Source organism: Astatotilapia calliptera, chromosome 19 (genome assembly GCF_964374335.1).
Source record: "Astatotilapia calliptera chromosome 19, fAstCal68.1, whole genome shotgun sequence".
Taxonomy (NCBI): Eukaryota; Metazoa; Chordata; class Actinopteri; order Cichliformes; family Cichlidae; genus Astatotilapia; species Astatotilapia calliptera.
Window position 1 is genome coordinate 6,367,625 of NC_137440.1, and position 7,340 is coordinate 6,374,964.

General features: G+C 39.3%; 1 long non-coding RNA gene across 1 annotated transcript; it reads left to right on the top strand.

Annotated features, from left to right (window-relative positions):
* Window positions 1-2,523: 2,523 nt before the first annotated feature.
* LOC145422484 (uncharacterized) lies at window positions 2,524-3,497 on the top strand. Its single transcript, XR_013903772.1, has 2 exons — window positions 2,524-2,666; window positions 3,249-3,497. It is a non-coding gene; the product is annotated as an uncharacterized LOC145422484 (long non-coding RNA).
* Window positions 3,498-7,340: the final 3,843 nt, after the last annotated feature.

Sequence of the window (7,340 nt, forward strand, 5' to 3'; positions counted from 1 at the left end):
AGTATTCTGAGATATCTGGGGGACCAGATGTGTTACTGATGTGTTACTGGTCTGTGTAATAGCCGAATAGATTTATTTCCAAGTAGTTTGAGAAGACCACAAGGCTAAAATGAATTAAAATTAAGTCTGAGTGAAACCTCGTCTTTTAAGGGTCTTGACATACACCAAACATGGAAGGTTTGATGTTATTTTAGCGAATTGTGTTTCTTTCTTTGGTTTCAAAATAAACAGTGCAATGACAGTTTTCTGCCAATCACAATAAAGTACTGAGTAAACGCTGCAATTGCGAGAACTATAATCTCCCTAATTTTTAGTTGGAAAGCATTGCTATATATCTTGTGGTAGCATCTATAATCACATCCACTCTCGAAGGAGTTTTGCTTTGCCGCTCTCTGATGTGTCCTGACCATTAAAAGCTCTGTTTATTCTTGCGGATGGGAAGCAGAGTAGGGCCCAAAGTCCTCTGTGTGCCATTCTGTGTGTGTTAGTGCTTTTACAAGTCCCAGTCGCTTGTCATTTGCTGACATCTTAGCGCTCTTCTCTGCTGTGAGCCTAATCACAGAGCTGCTCGGGTAATTATCTTGCAAGCAAGGATAGAGACCAGCTAGCACAGGCAGAATATTTTCCATTCATTCCCCTCTGATGACTGTGTCTTCAAACATCTTTTAACTCTTTTTCATTTTCCCCTCTCGCTCCACTGATGAGGCAGCTACTGAAGTGATTGTGTCATGTCTGAAGGGTGACGCGGTTGTGTAGGTGCATGTGTGTGTAACCCAGATGGAAACACCTTTGTGGTCGGGCCGCACCGTGAGTCAACATGAGATAAGGTGGAGATGTCTTAGAGAGAGTTGTCACTCTGACAGGAAAATAAACACAGACTGACTCGTTTGCACTCTGAGCCCATCTGCACACACACACACACACACACACACACACACACACACACACACACACACACACACACACACACACACAAAGGTGCAGATATACAGTCATACACTCCCTCATCCATACTTATGACACAAACAAGGACTGACTTGCTGTTACTCCATTTTTATCAGCCTCACGTACACACACAAACATTCAAAAGCTAGGATAGACTGAAGGCTGTAAAATGAGGTTTAAAGTGATTCAGCCTAATTTTTCTCCCGTTTGACTTTTTTTCTGTCTCAAATCAAGGTCAATCGACACGAATCCAAGTCAACTTCAGAAAATATCATTATTTAAACCTTTCCTCTGTACTGAGAGGCTGTATAAGTTATTAAAATGGACATTGTTGCCATGAGCATGGCTGGCTGTGGACCATAAGGAGATGGTCCAGTATTCCTGGAATGCTGTGTTTTTTCTGTGGCATTCACTTTTCTAGAGCTTTAGTTAAGCACTTTTGAGGCAAGCAGAAAATTACCAGTGACTCTGGCTCATTACAAGGAATTTAAGAATTATCTGATATCCAGATTTGCTTAAGCAGATGAATTTTTGCAGCAGTTTTCACCTCTCACTTTGGCTCCAAGAAGCTTTATTGTGCTTCAAAATTGTCCAAAATGTTTCTGTTTCATAGAGCTTAATGTTTAAGTCTCAACACACAGTGAAGCTGTTACTAATTGAATTAGGAGGTAGAGGTATCTGTTTGGTTTAAGTTTTAACAAACTTTGCCATGTCAAAGTTAGAAAAGAATTCCAGTCAAGTCTCAAACCATTTCAGGACAACTCAAGAAATTGTGCAAGTAAGAGATGTTCGAGACAGTTTGCAAGTAAACAAAAGAACCTACAAGTAAAGCTTGAAGGTTTTCTGTTACACAAAGACAAGTTTTATTCTTGTTCAATTAACTAAAAAAAACTGTGGTCATTCTAGAAGTCTAACAAACTAACCTAGGAGCAAAAGTGCATTTCAAGATAAATGCCCCAGGAAAGGGATTTCTCCAAAGGATTACGGTAGGCCAAAAACTCCACAGGGAGCCTTTTACAGAGATGAATCATGTTTCAAGTCTGATTAAATCAAAGCTACTTTCAGAAAAATACCTCAAAGCATCCAAGACCAGTCCAAGTTAAATCATGAGTATTTCATAAGCAATTTTTTAAAGCACTTAGGACAAAGTAAAGGCTGAAACTAAAGTTAACTGAGGCAAGTAAATTAGCATTAGCAAAGGTGTCAAAGTAAGTGAATCACGAACTTGTGAGTCAAATTAAGTTGGTATAAGAAAAGGTTTCTGTATATAATCTATACAAGTCCATGTTAAGTTTAAGTTGTTTCGAGAAAATTACTGTTTGAATTTAAGTCACAAATGAACAAATCTGAGTTGATTGTGAAGGAAAAGATGATCATACACAGCAAATTCAAAAGTGTTAAATGTTTTGGTGTTAATAGTCTTCTTGCAAAAGTAGAGTTAATTTTACTCTAAGCAGAGTCACATTCTTTTAATGTAACTCTGAGGTGTAAAATGATAGTAGTTAAAATCGAGTGTTAAAAATGAGTGTTTCTCTGTCAAATCTGGAGGTGTTACAATGGAAACATTAACTCTTGACCTCTTAACTCTGAACTCCTAGAGGGGCTATGACACCAACAGAGTAAATTCACAGACTCCGCCCCCAGCACGGCTCCAATCGAAGCTGAAGTGAAGCCGTTTCAGAACATTTTGCTCTACATATTTGAGTTGTTTGCCATGCTTGGTAAGTCATTTTTTCAAAGATTGTTTCAATTATTATTATGAGCTTTTACTTCTGTGGCTCTTTGGAGTTGAGACAAAGCTGTGTGAAAGGCATTAGCCATGTTGCTCGGTGATAGCATAATATTCTGTTTTAGCTAGCTGAAAGGTATTGTTTGCGGGCAAATACCACAGCCTTGAAAAAAAGCTTGCATGTGAATTTTCAGTCAAATTTTTGGTCAAATACACCTAAAACAATGTCTAGAATGTGAAATGTTGGTATAATGGTGCTACTTGAAGCCTGAAAACGATCGCCCATAAAAAAAACGAGCAAACAGCAGTAGCAGACGTCCTGATTGGATTCTACGTTAGCATTTAGATCCCTCCAGAGTTTTGTGCACACGGTTTAGGTAAAAATGAAAAAGGTTGAGGTTTTACATTTAGTTCAGTATTACCTGTTGCCTGTGTCCTTGTCCTTTGGGAAAATACTTTACACAAGTAATGGCTCAAAGAGGATTCCTTTTTTTTTTTACTGTGCTGCAATTGTTTACTGGATTATTTGTGCCATTAATTAGTGTCAACTAATTTTTATTCAATCTCCGCACAGGATATGCTTGTGAAGATGGAATATGGGGGAGAGCAGAAGTGCATTGAAGTTCCACAAAGGGATGAATGAAGGACATGCATATTGTATTGAAGAAATAAGTGATGAGAATGCTGTTATTTGCATTTACCATGTCAGACCTTTTGATAAACAAAATTCTAATGAAAGTGAGAACATGTATACTGTTACATCTTTAAGAAAATGTTTTGAAATTGTGGTGCACAGTTCAGAATAAATGTTTTTCAAAAACCATTGCATCTTTTTAGTAAATGTTTATTTCCAAAATAAATTTCTAGAAGTTCAGAACAGTAAAATTCCCGCTTTTTAGAATGAATCAGAAGATAACTCTTACGTAGTTAAACTAAAATACTCTTTGAGAGTTAATATATAAACTCTTAACACCAAGTGTTAAATTATCAACTCCAGACAGATTTGGTGTTTAACACTAAATCAGAGTTAACGTACCAACTCTCCAAAAAGAGTTAAATTAACACTCTCTGGTGTGGACCCATATAGACACTTTAATAGTGTTGAAATCAAATCCGACAGTGTTAATTTGGACATGCTGGATTTGCTGTGTAGTGTTTAGGAGTCAGTTCTCAAGTCAAAGTTCAATCACTTATTCTACAGGGTGGGCCATTTATATGGATACACCGTAATAACATGGGAATGATTGGTGATATTAAAGTCCTGTTTGTGGCACATTAATATATGTGAGGGGGCAAACTCCTCAAGATGGGTGGTGACCATGGGGGCCATTTAGAAGTCGGCCATCTTGGATACAACTTTTGTTTTTCAAAAGGAAGAGGGCCATGTGACACAGACTTATTGGTAATGTCACAAGAAAAACAATGGTGTGCTTGGTTTCAAGGTAACTTTATTCTTTATTCTTTCATTCAGTTATTTACAAGTTTCTCTTTATTCGAAGAGGTTAACACATGAGGAGCGGATCGAAATCGTGTTGATATCTGGTGAACGCTGTAACAGGGTCATTGCAGCAGATTTCAATGCACGACACCCTACGAGACCACCCATCTCCCATGCTACAGCTAGCAAACTGCTTGCTAAGTTTCGTGAAACTGGTTCAGTGTTGGTTTTGCCAAAACGTGGATGCAAGAAAACTGTCACTAATGAAGAAACATCAGTGGCTGTCCTAGCTTCATTCGGCAAGAGCCCACAGCGTAGCACTCGCCGCATGTCACTGTTGAGTGGCATTAGTCGAACATCCCTTCGGCGGATATTACCTACTCACAAATGGCACCCTTACAAACTCCAGCTACTGCAGCATCTCAACGAGGATGACCCAGATCGGTGCACAGAATTTGCAGAATGGGCAAAATAAAAATTGGAACAGGACCCTCAATTCACGCAGAAGATTCTGTTCAGTGATGAGGCAAACTTTTATGTGAATGGTGAAGTTAACAAACAAAACCACCACTAACCCACAATGGATGGATCCCTCCAAGACTGTTGGAACAACAAAAGTGATGGTTTGGTGTGGTATATGGTAATTGGTAAATGGTAAATGGCCTGTATTTGTATAGCGCTTTACTTGGTCCTAAGGACCCCAAAGCGCTTTACACTATACACAATCATCCACCCATTCACACACACATTCACACACTGGTGATGGCAAGCTACAGTGTAGCCATAGTCGCCCTGGGGCGCACTGACAGAGGCGATATGGGGTACAACGATAGTGGATCCATTCTCCATCAATGGAAACCTCAAGGCCACTGGATATTTGAAATTGCTACATGATGATGTGTTCCCCTCTTTATGCACTGAAGCTGGACCGTTCCCTGAGTTTTTCCAGCAAGATGGTGCACCACCACATTATGGGTGCCAGGTCCGAGCATTCCTAGATGAACAGTTTCCTGGAAAGTGGATTGGTCGTCGTGGGCCAGTTGAATGGCCCCCAAGGTCTCCCGATCTGACCCCCTTAGACTTTTATCTTTGGGGTCATCTGAAGGCAATTGTCTATGGTGTGAAGATACGAGATGTGCAGCACCTGAAACTACGGATACTGGATGCCTGTGCTGGCATTTCTCCTGCGGTGTTGCTATCAGTGTGTGAAGAGTGGGAGAAGAGGGTTGCATTGACAATCCAACACAATGGGCAGCACACTGAACACGTTTTATAAGTGGTCAGAAACTTGTAAATAACTCATGAAAGAATAAAGTTACCTTGAAACCAAGCACACCATTGTTTTTCTTGTGACATTACCAATAAGTTTGATATGTCACATGGCCCTCTTCCTATTGAAAAAACAAAAGCTGTATCCAAGATGGCCGACTTCTAAATGGCCACCATGGTCACCACCCATCTTGAGGAGTTTGCCCCCTCACATATACTAATGTGCCACAAACAGGACTTTAATATCACCAACCATTCCCATTTTATTACGGTGTATCCATATAAATGGCCCACCCTGTACAAGGCCTTCAAGACAGATTCAGGACAAAGAACTCAGAAACAGTTGCCAACAGTTAATAACTTGTCAGTTATTAATAATGGCAATAAAAAAAACGAATTGTAACACAGCATTTGAGCATTTTCCTAAATTAAGATTTGGCAGGCATGCCTAATATAAGCCAAGGTCCATTATCTAGCTGAAAGAGACCACAGGGAATACCATTTATATGAAAAGGGTGTACATGGTCTGCAACAATACTTAGGTAGGTGGTACATGTTGTATGGGGGTGGGGGGGGGTGGGGGGGAGGTGTGGGTTAGACAACAATAACAACTGTTTTAAATATTCTAATTTGGATTCATAACAATAGATATAAGCAAACAGAGTTGGAAGTATCTGGACAATTTGAACATACATATCAATTTGATTTTTGGAGCCAGTCTCAAGTGGGTATGAAAGGAACTGCAGTTTTAAGCCATTTGGAAAAACATGTCACTATGGATACAGAGAAAATGAAGCTTTCTAACATGTTAAACACTATAAAAATGCAAATTTGAAAAGAGTTCTGGTACCTAAACACTAGACAGCAAAAGAAAATAAAACTATATTTCATACTAGAGCTATAACTCTTTTAAACTGGAAACTCTCTAACAATGCTAACAGTTAGAGCACCCTCATTATGAGGCGAAGCTTTGAGGTGGAGAATCTATATGAACGTCATTACTTTTCAAATTACTCGAGTTTCTCAAGTAATCATTTCAGACCAATTTCTCATCTTTGCGTATCTGCACCTGTTGTGCTTTCAAATACTTTCCATGTTTTCAAGCTTATATGAGACTAGAAAGGTTTCATATAATTTAGCATCGTTGCTCAAATGCAGCAGTTTGAGACTGAGACACAGAGCAGATGGGAGCTCTGATTGTGTTATTGTTTGCTCTTCTATAACCATACCTTACTTCCCACTTTCCACTGCTGGAGTACAGGTGAGCTCAGATTGACTCTACAGCCATGTCCTGCTTCTACTGCACACAACAGCTGCAGGCTTCATATATGCACACTTGATATGATAAAAGAAATAATTTGATCTGACCACAACCTGCAAAATCACCATTGGTGCAATAAAGACTCCCAACATGGAACCAGGAAGATTTACCTGGATTAGGAATGAGCTGTAATAGTATTAATATTTTTTACAGTAGCAAATGCTGTAGACAAAAACTGCATAAGGTTGCTATTACTATCGATTTTCTACAGAATAGTTTGGATTTACTCAATTTCCTTTTATTGGTAGAGAACAGTTTTACATGTCAAACAATAGCTACCATTAAAAACAACATGCATGTGACCAAAAGCAACAAGTTCATTGCTAACAAGTGCATGAAAATTAGGTATTTTAATTTCAAATTAGGTGCAGGTTGTCATGCTTGAGCAGCAACTGTAAGCCAAAAAATATTTAACCAAATGCCTCCAAAGTGAAAGCAGGATTAAAACAAATAGAATGAACAGAGAATAGGGGGTATATGGAAGGAGCAAACGTTTCCCAGTAGAACATTGTCCAAAGCATCATGCTGCCTCTGCCAGGGTACCTTCTTCCCATAATTCATCCTGGTGCCAGGTGTTCCCCAGGGAAGTAATGCACATGCAGCCGGCCATCTACGTGTTACTCATCACACCAGGACAC